At 34.4% G+C, this 17,528-nt stretch overlaps 1 protein-coding gene across 2 annotated transcripts in view; it reads right to left on the reverse strand.

Moving 5' to 3' along the window:
- FOXP2 (forkhead box P2) overlaps positions 1–17,528 on the reverse strand; it is a 528,540-nt gene that overhangs the window by 354,603 nt on the left and 156,409 nt on the right. For both annotated transcript variants that reach the window (XM_082662359.1, XM_082662358.1), the window contains exon 3: positions 8,528–8,618. The gene's annotated coding sequence lies outside the window, so the exon portion shown is untranslated. The remainder of the gene's footprint in view (positions 1–8,527; positions 8,619–17,528) is intronic.

Below are 17,528 nucleotides of genomic sequence, written 5' to 3' on the forward strand. Positions count from 1 at the left end.
ATCATCATCATCCCCATCATCCCCATCATCATCATGTGGAGCTCAGGCTGCTGTCTGAGGGACCAGATTCTAATGCTAGAAGGACACATACAATCTCAAAACTAGCAATGTAAAGAGACAATAAAGTATTATGAAAAGTAGAATTAAGTGCAAAGGAACAAGGGGTGACCAGAGAGAAAAAAAGTAGGGTATAAAGAAATCAAGGGTAGGATCAGAAACAGACACACTAAATGCACCTCTTTACTACAAGTTCCTCTCATTTTCAGTTTGGCATGTTGCTAAATGTCTAGAATATATTTATAAGGGACTAAGGCTTCTCAGAGTCTCAGTGTAATGCTCTCCTCATTTCAAGAAAACTTCTTTACACATGATTTTCTGAAGGCAAGTTCACAATGAAAACCAAAATGTCAAAGCAGATAAATGGTTTGAGTCCAGAGTAAATGAGATGCAGTTCTGGAGAGAGGAATGAACTTTAACATTACTGGTTAATCAGAGAGAAATATGTACAGACTAGAACAATGAAGAAAACAAATATAAAATGTAAGGGCACTAGAACACTAGGAATATAAAATTATTTAATAAATATTGGGTAGCTGATTATACTTATAGCCTTGCTACATGAGGAAAACTGAAATGTAGTAACGTCTCTTTGAGTTCACTCACAAGAGAACATGAAGCATGTTTATTCCATTCAGGCTTGCATGCTCTCAGAGTCACCCTGAACCTTACTGAACCCTATGGAGGAAAAAGGGTCACATTTATGGTTAAGAATCAAGCAGTTATTAACTGATAATATTACTTAAGAGGTCAAAAAAGAGTGTCAAAGATTTCTTTAAGATGGCTCATTGCTAATATGAGAGTGTCACGTATGCTTTACATCTAACTGATGACAGTTGAAATCATTATGGCATAAATAGTTCATAGTTGTGAGAACTGATAAAACTACTGGGTACCCAGAGACAAGAAAACATGTATTTAATGACTATAACTAAAATTAAGCATGAATCATTACCTGAGAAATAAATGAATAAAATATATTAGCAGATTTTTTTAAAATGAACTAAATATTTAAGAGGGTATAAACTGAAGTTATCTTGAATTTGGAGAAGCCACAAGAGAAATTACAGAAGAAATTATTAACGTGACAGATTCTTTATAACGTGGAAGAGAAATGCTGTCTTTAATTAGCAAGTTCAGAAACTTTTCTAACAAAACCCTTTTATTGATTTTTCTTCTATAAATATTTACTTTTAATCTGACCCAGGCAATCAAATAACAGATCTTCATTTCCCTGCATCAGTCTTTCCACACATTTTCACACAGGTGCTCAGATCCTTGTATTTTACAAATTAAATATGTCAATACATGTTATCATGGCATCATATGCTACTGTCATCAAAATCTCATAGAACTCCAGATGCTAAGGTCACTGTAACTTCTTTATTCCTCCTCAAGATTATTTCAGATGATAATATATACAAAATAAATATTTTAAAATTCTTCATATAAATCTAACACTTGTATTCAAAAAAGAAAAAAAAAATCACAGGACAGTGTCCAAAAAAGGGTGTTTTCATGTGAACACATATTTTTAATTAATGAATAAAACACTCAAGTTCACTAGCATCTTTTAGTAGACTAAGGTTTACGGTTATTTTCCAACCTTATGAATCTAGAGTGCGCTTTGGCAAATCCATTCGTGTTGTTTATTAAACTCTCTGAGGCTACTGATCCATGCATTTAAGTGTCAGAAAAAGACAAAGAAAAAATCATCACAGTATTGTAGTCTCAAAAGTTCTTATCCATATTACTTTCATGCAGAGGACCCACTGTTTAAGACCAAAAATAAAATGGCAATTGAGACTTATGCTTAACATTTAATTGTATGGACAAGAATGAATATTTAGGCCCAATATAACAAGAATATTTTTCCCTTGATATACTGAACATGAGAAGTATTCACATCTGTTTCACTGCTTTGCCTTCTTCATGGGCTTAAACCTGCCAAATTATTCCATTTGATTTCAGAGAATTCTCATACGGCAATCTATTTTATTTACTTTATCTTCAATAAAATGGTTCAGTGAGCATTAGCAACTCTGAAACACAGGTTTCAATCAGTCTTCAGGCAAAGGCGTCAATCTATATTAGACCTACTGTGCTCTGAGTTGCAGCTAGAAAGTTGGATAAGGCAGAGCAATGGCAAAAATGTGAGCGAGGCCTAATAAAGGCACAGTGAAGAGAAAGAAAACTCTCCCCAGCCTATCACAAGCATCGCTTACACAATACCAGGTGCTGGGTTCAACACATGAAGAACTCCTTCATAAGGCTGACAGCTAAAAGGAGGCTTCAGACTCTAACTTTATTTTATATGACACCTACTATTACACCAGAGTAATAGTCCTCTGTACTCCAGCAGCCAGTAGTAAAAACTTGAAATGCCAACAGTTAAAAATGAAGTTTCATACTCACCCCTCGGATATTATAGAGGGGAAAAAAACCCTAAAAACACTCAAACTGCATAGCATTTCTTCTGTAACATTTTTACGCCATCACTAATACAACAGTAGTTTCAGTGGACCCTTCCTTACAGATTTGTATGACATTTTAAATATAGCCGCTGGATTAGATTTTAACCACAAAACAGTCAGTACGTTTGAGCAACAACTCATTTTGGAAAATGATATCATTAAAGACTAATTCCAAGAAATGTGGGGCAGTCCTGTTAGATACCGTGAAAATGTCTCCCAAAGTACAGACTTTGTAATAAGTGATGCTGGTTCATATTTGATATGGGCTGTAAAAAGCAGATTATTGTAATGGTGTTCTTCCCAGCAAATAAGACCATTACAAAAGTACTTAATGTTCAGTTGAATTGAAAAGCAGGCCAGTTAAAAATCCATATTTTGCTATTTTGTATAATGGTATCAAAAATTTGACTAGTGGATCACACCAACCCACAAATTTAAAACAATAAATGTAAACTCTCTTTTTTATAGGAACAAATTTCCATTTTTTTCCTTTTTTTTTAATATAATGCTGTATTTTTGCCCAGGTTCTATCATCACAGTATAATCAATAGGAGGAAAATTTCGAATGACGGTTTAATGTGAATTTATACAAGAATGTTGTTCTATTACTTGCTGATACATACTTCTCAACTCATTTTTCTGGAGACCAAATGTATTCTTCTTCTAATTTTACATTTCAAAGTACAGCACCCCAATTATGTGTACATATATCTAGATGCTTTCGTGTAATGCTATTCCTTACAACTCTATAAGGACATTAAAGGAGAAGAATGGAAAACTAGCATGACAGATTAGTAGAATAGATTCTTGAAACTCAGATTCTGTAAAGGTAAGAGTGTTTTTAACTATTCCAAACAGCTCTTCTGTAAGAAAACCAGTACCAGACCAGCACCCAGACCTACCCAGACCAACCCAGGAAGCATGACTCTCCAACACTAATGTGATCGATGAACAAGAGACTAAAAGTGGCCTCTGCGTATTATAAAATCAGTATTCCAGGTGAAACCTAAACATTTCACATTTTCTTCTCACTTGGCTCACTTTCTTATAAACATGCATGCCTACCCCATTACATTTACTTTAGAGACCACATATTCAGTATACCATTAATCCTTGTATTCCCTGCAAAGTCCAGGCCAGTAATGAAATTAGTGGAAATAATTTTTAGGGGTAATATAATATTAAATGTATTAATTATCTACTGCTACATAACAAATTACCTCCAAATTTAGCAGGTTTTGACAAAAAAATACATTTATTATGTCACATTTTCTGAGGATCAGGAATCCAGGAGAAGTTCGGCTGGGTGGCTTAGGCTCAGGGTTCCTCAAGAAGATGCAGGGTATTGCCAGTTCCTCCATGTCTATTGGCAAGAGGGCATAGATCCTCACCACGTGAACCTCTCCAAGGCAACTAGCCTCCCCCAGAACAGGTCACGAGACTGAGAGTGAGAGACAGAGTGAAAGAAAGAGAGGGAGAAAGGGAAGGAGGGAGGAAGGAAGGGAAGAAGGAAAGGAGAGAGAGAAAAAAAGGGAAGGAGAGAGGGAGGGAAGGAGGAAGGGAGAGAGAGTGAAAGAGAGAAAGAAGGAAGGGAGGGAAAGAGGGAGGAAGGGAAGGAAAGAGGAAGGAAGAGAGAGAAAGAGAGGGAGAAAGGGGAGGAGGAAGAAAGGGAGGGAAGGAGGAAGGGGGAGAGGGAGGGAGGGAGGGTGGGAGAGAGAGAGCGAGAGAGCGAGGAAGAAACAGAGAGAAACAGAAACAAGTAAGAACACCCGAAACAGATGTCCTAATATCTTGTATAACCCAATCTGAAAAGCAAAACCCCATCACTTGTACCATATTCTATTCTATCAGCAAGAATGAGCAACTCTGGTAAATGTGGGAGGGAAAAATACAGTTGTAAGAAAACTAGGAGAAGAGGATCATTAAGGTCCATTTTAGAGGCTGCCTACCACAGCCCAGCCTCTGGACAATAAACATTCACATTCTTCCCATGTGCAATCAGTTCCAAATACGTAAGTTGTACTGGATTCCTAAAGGTCATTTAAGGGTTGATTGAGGTACACTTCAGATTACTGAGTCAGTGTAAGAGTGGATAATTTATAAAGAACATCCTTTGAAATATGATCCTCAAATCAACCACTGTTCTGAATCAAGGAGGTATTTCATATATTTAGAGAATATTTTTTAAGATGCTATTTTGTGCAAGGCTACAGGAAATACACACATGATATTATGCAGAAAAAGTCCTGGGTTGCCTAAAAAGGAGGAAAGAACAAGGAAGTATGTAATGGAAGAAGTAGAGATGTAAATGTGCTTTACAGGCATGGAGAAAGGGAAAGAAACAGTAGGGTATGCATTGACAAAGATGTGGGCAAGTGTAAGGCACGTAGTTCAAGGTATACATATCAGTGTTATGGGGAGGAAATGTCGGATACTGGGGTTTTGTCAGATCCTGGAGAGTATTAAATACCAAGGCAGGCTGTTTTAGTCTGGTGGTTAGCCAGCTTAAAATAATGGATCAGTATTAGGCAGGGAGGAATGGCCTGTTAGGATTTATACTGTGAACATAACTGAGAATAAAATTTTACAGTTAGTGACAATATTCCTTTTTTATTAAATCTTACATAATTGTAAAAAACCCTAAAATAATAGGTTAAATGGATTTTAAATTAAGAAATTCAACATGCTGTGGCAGACAGACTCTAGTGTGGTCCCCACATTCATGCCCTGTATAATTCCCTCTCCTTGCATGTAGGCAGGACTGTGACTTGCTTCTAACTAATAGAATATGGCAAAGCTTATGGGATGTTATTTCAATGGTTATGTTAATACATATACACACACATACATATATGGCTCCATTTTGCTAGCATTTAGTAGGAACTCTCCTACTGACTTTAAAGAAGCAAGCAACTATGATGTGAACTGCATATGGAGCGGGCCACATGGCTGGGAACTGTGGATAACCTCTAGGACCTGAGGATCTCAGTCCTACAAATGCAATGAACTAGATTCGGCCAAAGCCCAGTAAGTTTGGAAGAGGATCCTGAACTCCAAATGAAAATGCAGCCTGGCCAATATTTTGAGTAGCCTTGTAAGATCCTGAGCTAAGCCATGCCTGGACTCCTGACCTGTGGAAACTGTTAAGATAATAAATGTATGTCGTTTTAAGCTTTAAAATATGTAACATCTTATATAGCAATCAAAAACTAATACACATGCTAATCAAATCACAGAATGTACATTTACAAATTAGTTCCTTTTTACCATTTCATGGACCAAAGTTAGAATGGTATTCTGGGTATACTGACCAGGTGGCCTGGATAATACAGTCAAACTTTGAGATTAATATAATGGAGAACAAAACAACAGCTAACTTTAAAAAAAAAAAATGCTTACTATGGCCTTCATATGTATTCAAACATTTAGTCCTCAAATCGATTCTATAAAGTAGGTATTACTATCTCTTTTTTCCAGATTCAGAAATTAAGTGTTAGAGAGTTAAATGACTTGTCCAAGGTTTCACATACGGTAGGTTTGTTTTGGAACCATAATTCAAATCTAGGCAATCTGATTTCCAAGCTTACATTCTCAACAGCTACACTCTATAGCCTCTTTGTTTACAGTCTTATTCACTCTGTTTCATTTTGCCAAGAAATGTATGCACACCATGTATTTGAACACTTGCCCAGCCCCTCCTAGGCCAAATCATCTTCCTGTACAGTTCATTTACTTTTCAATAATTTTAAAATTAGAGCAAATATTTTGTCAGGTATGATGCCTAATTTTTAGCAAGTATTTATGAAACTTACAGCAATTTTCTATATGAAACTTACAGCAATTTTCTCTAAGTATATGAATGAAGTTTATTTCTACTCCACTGAAATAACTAAAACTGATCTTTTATTTGGATTTAATATTCTTACAATAGAAACTCTGGAAATAATTGTAAATATCATGAAGTAAAATATACATATACACACTCAACTAACCATTTACCCATATACACAAACACTCTCAGTTGGAAGTTGTGCGAAATATTTTAGTTCCCGTTTCAGAAGTATAACCTAGGTCAGGTTCTGTAACCTCTCTGAGAGGTAAAATGGGTATAATTGTTCGAAAATAGGAAGATTCAACTGAGTATTTACTTTAGGGATTTCTGGGGGAAAGGAACAGAGGAGTGGTAAGGGAAGAAGAAAATTAGTATTTCTTGAAAATGGCTATGTATTTTCATACATACACAATTACGTACCCTTCTGGGAAAAAGACTCTCTATTTTCTAAAAGTCATTTCTTTCATGGTTCCATGATGTTCACTGTCAGGCAACTCTTACTTATAAACCTAAAATCCCCCGGCTATTACTAAAACAAATGTCCTGTTACTACTCAACAAATGAGAATTTAAATATAAAAGGTCTTACAAAGATGAGATATATCAACATAACCATTGTCTAAAGTAAGCATAAATCACTAACTCAGAAAAAAGAAAGATTGAGCATAAGCAGGTATGGGTTCTAATAACACTTAACAGTTCATTATTAGCTATAAGATCACAACAAGCTATACTACTTTTTCCAAGTCATTGAAATTCTTTGTCTTTTAGTTTCTCCACTTACTAAACAATGACTAATAAGGTCAACCTTACTTACATCATAAGCAATGCAAGAGTAAAATTAATAAGTTTAATTAAAGAGCAAAATGAAGTAAAAAGTTGCCAAAGTGTTTCAAAAATCTTACATGCTAAATAAATGCGGAATCGTTTTGCTTGTATGTCTGACAAAATTATAAAGTTGGTACAAAACAAGAAAAATTCCATAGGCAAAACAGTACCTGAGAAATAATTGACTATACAATTCAAGCACATTGACAAAAATCTCTCAGGGAAGATATGGAGTCTCTATCTAGAGAAAGTTTTAGAAAAGGTTAGAGCAATGCAGTCATCACAGTGAGGATCCTGAGACCTGTCCTATGCTTATGGTGAACCCCTTGATAAAGAATTCTGGTGAGGATCCTGAGACACTTCCTACACTTATGGCGAACCCGCCTGATAAAGAATTCTGGGGTGGAATGGGCAAGAAAAACAAAGAAATCTGAAGAAGTCAGGGCACCAGGGTTCCCCTCTCTTTGGGGGTAAAGACTGGAGAGAAAAATGATGTAAACTCATCAAGAATTTCTTTCAGTTTTCTTTTTATAAGCATATTATTACAGATTTGGCCACCTATAACACACTGCTTGATTGATACCATAGTCAAGAATGACACTGAAAAACTAATTTCACAGAAACTTTATAGAGTAAGGGTGGGAGATAAAGTCTGCATTTCTTGGAAATGCAATTCATGCTGTCTTTGTGGTCCTTATTTTGTACCAAACAATGGATTTAAAGTTATCTAAATTGACATTGTAAATACCAAGGAAAACTACCATTAGATTCAAAGAAGTATAACATTAAAAAGTAAACAAGTGCTTTCTAAACAGCTGACTTGCTAGGTCTCAAAAAGTTTATTTAAGAAAATCAAACTTTCAAGAAAAAATCATGACTAGTATTCTACTCTTTAGTTGCTGACATTTCTAGATCCTCCCAAAAACCTCAATATCACCTGGGCCTTAATAAAATAATATTGAAAACATCAGTATAAAAGGTCAGCAGAATGGTAACAGAAAATACTCCAAACACTTTTCTTGTCTAGTCATTTCCTTTCAGTATTTCAAAACCAGATTCACATTCCACGTAAATTTGTGTTAATTTTCAAAAACCAAAGTGAGACCAGTTTTAAAAGGAAGAAGGAGCACAGCAAGGCGTGAAACGAAAAACCCAAGAGAAGAGACAGTGGTAAAAACTCCTATTGCCATCCTTGATATGTCTCTACGGTTCACTGACAATTTTTTTAACCTTTGGGCAAAGATATTTAACCCAAAAATTAAAGGACAAAATAAGTATCAGAAAAACAAAAATAAGCACAACGAACAAAAGAGACTTATCACCGAAAGATTACTTACCTATTTCTTCCAGATCTTCCACAAGACTTTCGAGTCAACCTTGATATGGAGCCCTAGGTAAATTCAATCCCAGCATCACATTAGAGTAGCCCTGTTAACAGAGACAAATAATTGTCACTGCTTTGAAAATTAAGTTTGCATTTATGTCCCAATTAGTTCCATGACTTCATAGAACATAAAACACATTCAAGCATAATGCATTCATTGCTTTGTGAATCTTCAAACGCGCATAAAATTACTTTTCTACATTTTAATTTAGAGAACTTTAAATCCATTGTTTGGTACAAGGCAAAGACCGCAGAAGCAGCACTAGATACATTTCTAAGAAATGCAGATTTTACTTCCGACTCTTACATTGATTTGCCAAGTTTAAACTTTTGATGATTAAATTTTGCAATTTATAGAATAAAATCATTTATGTCTCAAGGTTCCCAACCGAAAACATGGCTGATTTCAACTGCCTCTTCAGCACATACTTAATGAGCTTTGTAGGCCTTTCCACAATTAACCAATTGGTAGTAAGCATTTTCTCCTTATAATCACAATGTAAGGGTATTACACTAATACTTATTTGAATTTATATTTTCCATACCCATTTCCTATTTAACCACTCTCTTTTCTAGTCTCTTACTTCTTTAATCTGAATGATTTAGCCCATACATTTCTTAGGCTAAAATAAATGTTCTGAAGGTCCAACAACATGATAGGACTTAGTGTATAGATAGCAAATGGACTTCGACTCATAAAACAACTCTGACTGACTGGTAGGGACCACACGAAAAGCTGTAGGGAGACTAAATCTAAGTCTACTACAGGAAAGAGTACTGTGTTCAATTAGCAATGTCTGCCACAGGCATTGAAAATGATGAATGACATCATATGCCATATCTGTTGAACATTTAGGCATTTCAGTAATTTTATTTAAATCATGTCCAAACACTTTTGGCTAAAAATCCTTTCTTCCAATGCAATCTTAGTGAGAGATCAATTAATTAAACAGGTAGAAACGAAACATTCTGGTTGAATCAGGACCCCAAATACTCAGTTCCACCACTATTCTCTCCCCAGTTTCCCTGGAAGTATTCCACGAAGCTTTAGTTATACCACAAAGCATAACTTGAAATCACTGTTTTAGTTAATCTTAAGTATTAGGTAACTCAAAGTCACAGAAATGTAGGTAATTCAAACTCCTGTTGTTAACATTCTAGCATTCTTCCTCTATTGCTTCTGTTCTCTATATTTCTCTCAATGACAAAATTTTGCATAGGAGCAGGCTCCACCCTTGACTTTCCTTGTGTTAATCTTTCTTCCATAATTATTTCTTGCCTGCTATATGCCACCAAAAGATTTCTTATTAAAATATAGCCGTCTAAATTATTTCCTAACTCCATATTGGCTTATTTTCCCCCTTCCTGTATTCATGGATATCAATTTTTCCTAAATCAATCTATAAGTTCTAGATTTTTAAAGAAAACCTAAAAACACATTTTAAAGTATATGCTATAAAAGGTCTATCATTATCAAAGTTAAATTAAAAAATGAAGGGCAAAGAGAAGGAACCCACTCTACCAAACGTTAGGATACACTACAAGGCCGGAAACAGACACTGAGATATAGAGTTCAGAAATAAATCCACATATCAATGCTACCTTTATGTATGATAAGGATGATATCAAAAGTAAAAGAAAAGGTTGCTATTGACTTATTGTATGGAGAAAGAAAAATAGTCTCAGAATATGGCAAAAAGTAAACTTAGCTCCTTATTTCACACCATATACAAATTTGGATTCCACCTAGATTAAAGAGTTTTAAATGTGAAAGTTATCTTTTCAAAGCTAATAGAAAATATTTAGGCGAGTCTTTCTGAGAATTAGAAGTAAAAAGCAATTCTGAAACAAGACCCAAAAAGCATAAATAATGAGGCATAAAATTGATGGATTTGGCTAAGTCAAAATGAAAATTTTTCAGTGAATAATACCATAGGTAAATTTCACAGATAAACTGAGAGAAGACCTAACACAAACAAGGAATCAATATTAGAATAAATACTCAGAAGAAGCTAATAGAAAAATAAGCACAATACTTAAAACGGTATACTTTCTTATAAGGGGAAGACAGAATAGCTCTCAAGTATAGTTTAAAATGCTCAAAATCACTTGTTATCAAGAAGATGCAAATTAAAAACCAATGAGACACCACTTGTCATCAGAATAGCATAAATTTGAATGCTGGGTTCTACCCAGTGTTGGCAAGAATGCAGAAAGACGAGCACTCTCTTGTTTACTGCTGATGGAAGCATAAACAATACAGCTATTCTTAAAAGCAATCTGGAAAACCTAAAATGTCAACCTGTTTTTTATGGACCCAAAACACCCTGTGCTGAGCTCTAGTATAGCATATATCAGCTTAGTTTTAATTTCACTTTTGTATTGACATGTCTTTCTCTCCCACTAGTTTCTCCATTTTCATTAATCAAAATTAATGTTGAAAACTGATAAATCAAGAAATGGCAATAAGAATATCATTTAAAACTACGGATGTAAACACCAGAAACGTGTTGCTTCTGTATAGCTGGACTGGGCAGTGGGAAGGTACAAGGCAGAGGTCTGCTATTTTTCATTATAATACATAAGCCTTCTGTTTTATTTGATTTTTTTAACTCTGTACATGTATTTCTTTGACCAAAGTCAATTTTAAATACAAAAGAAAAAGCAAGAAGCTAATTTTAAAAATAAACAAAGAACATATCATCATTGCAGCATACAGATTTTATTTTAATAAGCATATATTATTTTAGTAACTTAAACCTCAAGAAAAAAACAAAACATGTCACAGAGTATTGATCACAGTGATCATAATGACCACTTAATTATACACCAAATGATAACTTAAGAATCAAATGATCACTTAACTGGATAAGGGGGGAAAAGCTTAATTAAAAAAAACAAAGAAAAAAAACAAAAAAAACTTAAGCCAGTAAAGAAAACTAAGAAATTGGAAAAGGCAAAAGCAGAGCCAGAGAGGCAAATGAGGACTCTCTTACATTTACACATTCACATGCGTGTATTGGTTGCTGACTATATGCCAGGCACTGTCCGGGCTCTGAGATAAAGCCACAACCCTGCTCTCATGTAGTGTGCAGTACAATGAGGAATATATAAAGGATGATGGTTTCAGTGTGTTGAGAAATATGATGTGTGTATGTGTGTGTGTATGTATATACACACAGGGGCAGCATCCAATTTAAGCTAAGACACTCAAAGATGTCCTGGATAAAAGTTCACAATTACAAACACTCCCTTTTCTAATTTCTTCTAGCCTTTTAAACGGGATTGCAAATTTATTTAAGGTTTGCTGTGGTAGGAGAGGACAGCATCACTCAAACATTCCCAGAGCGTTTGAACTGTCTTCTTTTAAGGAACTGTATTAGATGAAGTGAACAATTACTAGGTGGTTTAATTTTGCTGTATTTATATTTTCCTAGGAGCTCCTGGATACTCAAGAAAGAGATTTAGTTTTCTAATGTGTTACTTGGAACTCTTTGTTTCTACTCTCCTGTCTTTTAATTAATAAAAATGAAGATATGTCCTAAAAGAAATACTATCATTCAATTGTTTTCTAAACAAGAGAAAAAAATACACTGTGCAAACATTAAGTGTAAAAAAAAGTGTCTTTTGAATTCTACTGCAAAATAGCACAATACAAAATCCTCTGTCTAGTGAACATCATGATTTGGAAAAATATACGCAAAATCTGAAGTAAATAAACAAAATGCATTTGTTATATAGGTCATAATGTGTAACTGACATTCAAAAGTAAAAATTACACTAACATTTTAGATACTGTTTTCACACAGATGTGGTTATAATTTTGAAAATTCAGCATAGGTCTTCTCAGAGAATGGTGAAACCTAAGAATTATTTTCTTATCTCAAAACAAACTAGTTAACTATAACCACATCTGAGAATGTAATAATTGACCATTGGTTACAAAGGCTGATAGTATAACCAATGTTTCAGGGAAGAGAAAATAAACAACCAAACCCCAGCAGAGCAATAAACTCATAGGTTTAATTCCAGTTGTTGGGCAATGTGGATATACGCTAATAGCATAAAAGAAACAATCATAGGCTTTGGAGGAATGGGGAAAGGTTTTCTTAAAATTATTCAGAAGGGAGTCCATATTCTATATGAATAGTTATTCCATTCCTACAAAAATTTATGAAGGGTTTGGAAGGTGTTTTGCAACCGGCATTTTTTCTTTTTGCATCAGGCATTTACATGAGAGGAACATCATATCATTATCATTTTGTACAGATGTTGCAAATATCAAGAAAGGACATAACTAAAATTTTTTAAAGCTGGTTCCACAAAGGCTAAACGCTGTGAAACGCTGCCCACAGAAATAATAGAGAGCTCACTACAATTAGCATTAATTAATTTAAAGGTAGAAGTAATGCTAGGTCAGTTACATGAAGGATTCTGCTCTCTTAGACTTCACTCAGAGCAAAAGTCAGAGCCGCCGGGTGGAACTGTGTAAAAATACATGACCATATTTACACAAATACGTAAAAACACTTTAAAATCAAATTTCATTTGTTTCTATTCTTCATCGTAGTAAGAACATTTAACATGAGATCTTGGCTCAATAAATTTCTAAGTGCACAATACAGTACAGTTATCTGTAGGCATAATGCTGTACTGCAGCTCTCTAAAATCTATTTATCCTGCATAACCAAAATTTTATATCTGCTGAACAACAATGGTTAATTGCATAAAAGACTTTCTTCCTCTTCAATCATTGCAGTTACTGAACACCTCCTAAGTACCAGGTTTGCTATCTGCTGGAGACACAGAGATAAAAGATATTCTCTCTACTGACTGCGGAAGGACTGGTTAAACATGCAATAAATACGCTTCTGAATGAATGATATTCCCCGAAGCCAAAGATAGATCCTAAGTTAAAATGTGATACCGTGTAAGCAAAAGTAAGCATGGGGTGATACCAACTATAACAGCAATTTGTCTTGTGAAAATAATTATTTATGTGGCAGGAGTAGAAGGTGACACCTCTGTCTGAATTGGAACTAAATGCCCTTCTGAATTTCTCATGAAGTAACAAAAAGAATAATTCTTATATTCTAAAAGCTGGAGACTTTTGAGTATATTGAAATTTTTCTCTATGTTTTATAAAAAAATTACTGGAAGTAAATAATTTTGATGACATTTAAAGTTAGAAAAAAGGTTCATCAAGTGAGCATAACTCACTTTTTACACAACACGTAACTTTCATAAAAAAACCTTTCAACCTTAGTGGAGCTATTTTATAATAATAATTGTCAGTTATTTGAATGAGAACTATTAAAGTCATATAAACCATAAACATTCAAATATATGCTTCTATAAATCAAACTGAATAATAAATTCCAAAATGACATAAATACTGTTTACTATTTCTAACAGGTTGTGGAAGAAAGAAAAACCACACAGTACTCTTGACACCATTACTAATAGAGTAAAATATTAAAAATTGGAGAAGGGAAAAAAGCACTTCAGGCAATAAAAGTAAAGTATGAATTCTGACCCTAAATTCAAAAACTTTTACAACCATAGGTAATAGGTTGAAAACAAGCTCCTGGGTTCAAACACAGGCTAGAGGTGACTTTAATTAGTTCTACAGAGGCATGTGCTCAGTGGGAGCTCAAAAAACACAGCACTAAGTTAATAAAAGAGAATTTCTTCAAAAACCACTTTAGTTTTTATTGTTGTTTTTGACTGAGAGTATAAGACGAAATTAGAGGAAAATGGCAAAGAAAAATTCAAGAGTGCTACTAGTAGAATTAGTAAAGCAGGTTTAAACACTCATATTACAAAGAACACATAGATCAGATTTCCTTTCACGTCCTTCATTGTAGTAAGATGCCTAAGCCTTAAAAAAATGCATGAGACAAAAGTGCTTTCTTTCTCTGTTTCCTTTTATTCTCTTGCTCATCCCTTCCTATTATGGTAATTCCCTCCTTTCCGTTTTACTTGTATAAGAAAGTAAGTATGCTCATTCCTTTTGATGTTGACCAATAATTGTTTTTATTAATATCAATACCGAGTTGAATAGCAGATCAACATTGATGACCTTCAGAGCAAATCCCTGGATCTATAATTTTTTAATTTTCCTCTCCTATTTTCAGTGACAAGAAGGTCTCATTTTCAACAAAAATAACATAATGCTCAAGTCTGGAAACAGGGCTTGGAGAAGTAAGCGGACAACCTTAACGTGGATGAAAATGACTCTGCAGCTGCTTTCTTGATGCTGGAGATGCTTGGTCCATCTCTTTCGAACCAAAAGAAGCATGATGCAGGCAGTCTACAGGACCAGAACTCCAACCTTAGGGAAAGCCTTTAAAAGGATGTAAGAAAGATTTAACGTATTGGGAGTTGTAGGATTTCCCAGTCCTTTGAGGGATCCACAGCCGCAACTATATAAGGAGTCTGATAACCCTGGATGACTTGGAAATTTCATGCTTTCTCAGCCACCTGTCAAATGATTCCATCCCCAAATCCCTTCCTTGACAAATTCATAGTCCTAATCTTATACCAGTTCTCTTGGCTTCTACCACAGTACAATTCATTTATCAATAAGGAGAATCCTCTGCATATTGACGTTTGTCATAAAAAATTTTCAAGGGTAACACCAGCATATTGTCACCCAGGATACAGTATTTGTTTCATAAGTGCTAGATTAATATTAAAGCTACTTAGATTTACGAACCTCTTACTTCCTGCCTATCCACAGCTTTTTATCCAATACTTCTGTTTTCTCAAATTGAATATTCAGCGGAAGTTCCACCAACACTGAGCTACTTCTATCATCTAACCTAATCTACCCAGAACCCGAAATTTAAAAAAAAAATTTTTTCAGAAAATATAATCTCTTGAATGAAATGCAACTTGAATTGAGCAATGTTTTTTTTTTAACTTTTTATTTTATATTGGAGTATAGCCGATTAACAATGTTGTGATAGTTTCAAATACACTGCAAAGCGACTCAGCCATACGTATACATGCATCCATTCTCCCCCAGGCTCCCCTCCCATCCAGGCTGCCACATAACCTTGAGCTGAATTCCCTGTGCTATACAGTAGGTCCTTGTTGGTTATCCTTTTAAATACAACAGTGTGTACATGTTGAGAGCAATGATTAAGAAAATCACTTCCACTGGAATGCACTGGGTCAAGCAATGGATTCTGAAGTCAATTTATTGTCAGTAAAGAAAATAAAGTCAGAATGTAGGTTCAAAGAAGCTAGATCAGGTGAAGAGGTATGCCCATTTTACAGTACTGAATCTCTCTTCAATTCTGCTTACTTCACAGGTGTACTTATTTCATCTGTTTACAGAAGCTATTCCATACATTTATTAAAGTAAAACAACACAGCTATGTAAGTTACGAAACAAAATGCTTTGATTGAATTTTCTTACATAATCTTGTATCTAATTCAATATAGGTTGTTCAAATTTCAGGCTGGCAGCTTTAATAAAAACATTACCTTCTCTTTCTTTTTTTCTTTCACTAAAAGAACAGTCATCGTTTATCTGATAGCTAACTCTTATGTTGTTTATGTATTGCTGACAATAATTCTTAATCATCATTTGATTCTGGGAGTTTATTTTATTCTATGCCCCGGGTGAATGCTTATAACTCTAAGATGAGATTCATATAAAGGCCCCCAATGCATTCAAATCACTAAGAAATAGTCCATTTCATAGATAAAACTATCTATTACGCCAATTCTTCTTTCTATTTTTTAATCAAAAATTGGTGGATATTTTACCACCATACAGTGTGAAATAAAGCAAATTTATCAGGGTCAACAAGTGATAAAATTTATGTGAGCTAAAAATCACAAAAGCATCATTAGTTTTAGAATTGAAAAAGAGATTGTGATTATATGAATATATTGCCAGAAACTTTAAAAAACACTGTTTTTTCAAATATTCATGTAAACACAGCTTGAAAATTGACAGGGTAGAGCAGCAATTTGACAGCGCTGTACCCTTTTCTGTGTATTTTTATTTAGATGAGAATCTGTAGGGAACTGGATTCCAAGTATAATCTGGTGGGTTCTTTTCTAATGGTTTTTAGCCACAAAAACATATCTGTAGGCCAACATTTATTGAGGATTTATGATGTATAAGCACTGCGCTTGGAGCTTCCCAGATACCAAACCAAACTGACAAGAAGCTCACCAGGAATTCACAACAGTTAAACATATATCCCTGAAGATTCAGCAGGAAATCTAAAATCCCATTCTCATACAGTTTTCTGAATTATCTTAAAGTACTCTTCACAGCATATCAAGCCTAACGTTTTACAAAACCATTTCAGGGGTACCATTTGAAGAGCCACAGAAGTATACCAAAGACAAGACAAAAATATTTGCACGTATACTCACTTAGCTATTGAAAATGTTTCTCAATCAATTATTCAACCGTGCTAGATTCTTATTAACCAATATCAGTCTTCCTTACAAAGAACTTTCCTGATGATAATTTCTAAGCACTTAGGTACCTATATGAAAGGGGAGAAAGTAGTTAAACTCTATACTTTCTTAACGTGGCTGTATCCATCATTTCAAATGTTAATTTTAGCAACTCCACTATGTATTTTTATTTCCAAAACTTCCATAGAATTATTGGATTAACAAAGATTTATTGAGATATCTGGATACAATGTGTTTTTGAAAACATAAATAGCTTTCTCATTTGGCCTATTTATGTACAAAATCTCAGAGAATGTATTTAAAGAGACATACCTTACACATGGTTAGAGAACTACAGTTATTATTTGTGTGGGTCATGTTATATCATAGAATGAGAAAATTAATTTATCATTGAGTCAGTTATAGAAATATGACGCATTCTCGATAAGCTAGCTATTTCTGTATTATATAAATGAAAACTTATACCTGGTAGGATACAAATAAATATGGTTTACTTTCTGGAAAAA

This window comes from Grampus griseus (assembly GCF_964374135.1).
Source record: "Grampus griseus genome assembly, chromosome: 9".
Lineage (NCBI taxonomy): Eukaryota > Metazoa > Chordata > Mammalia > Artiodactyla > Delphinidae > Grampus > Grampus griseus.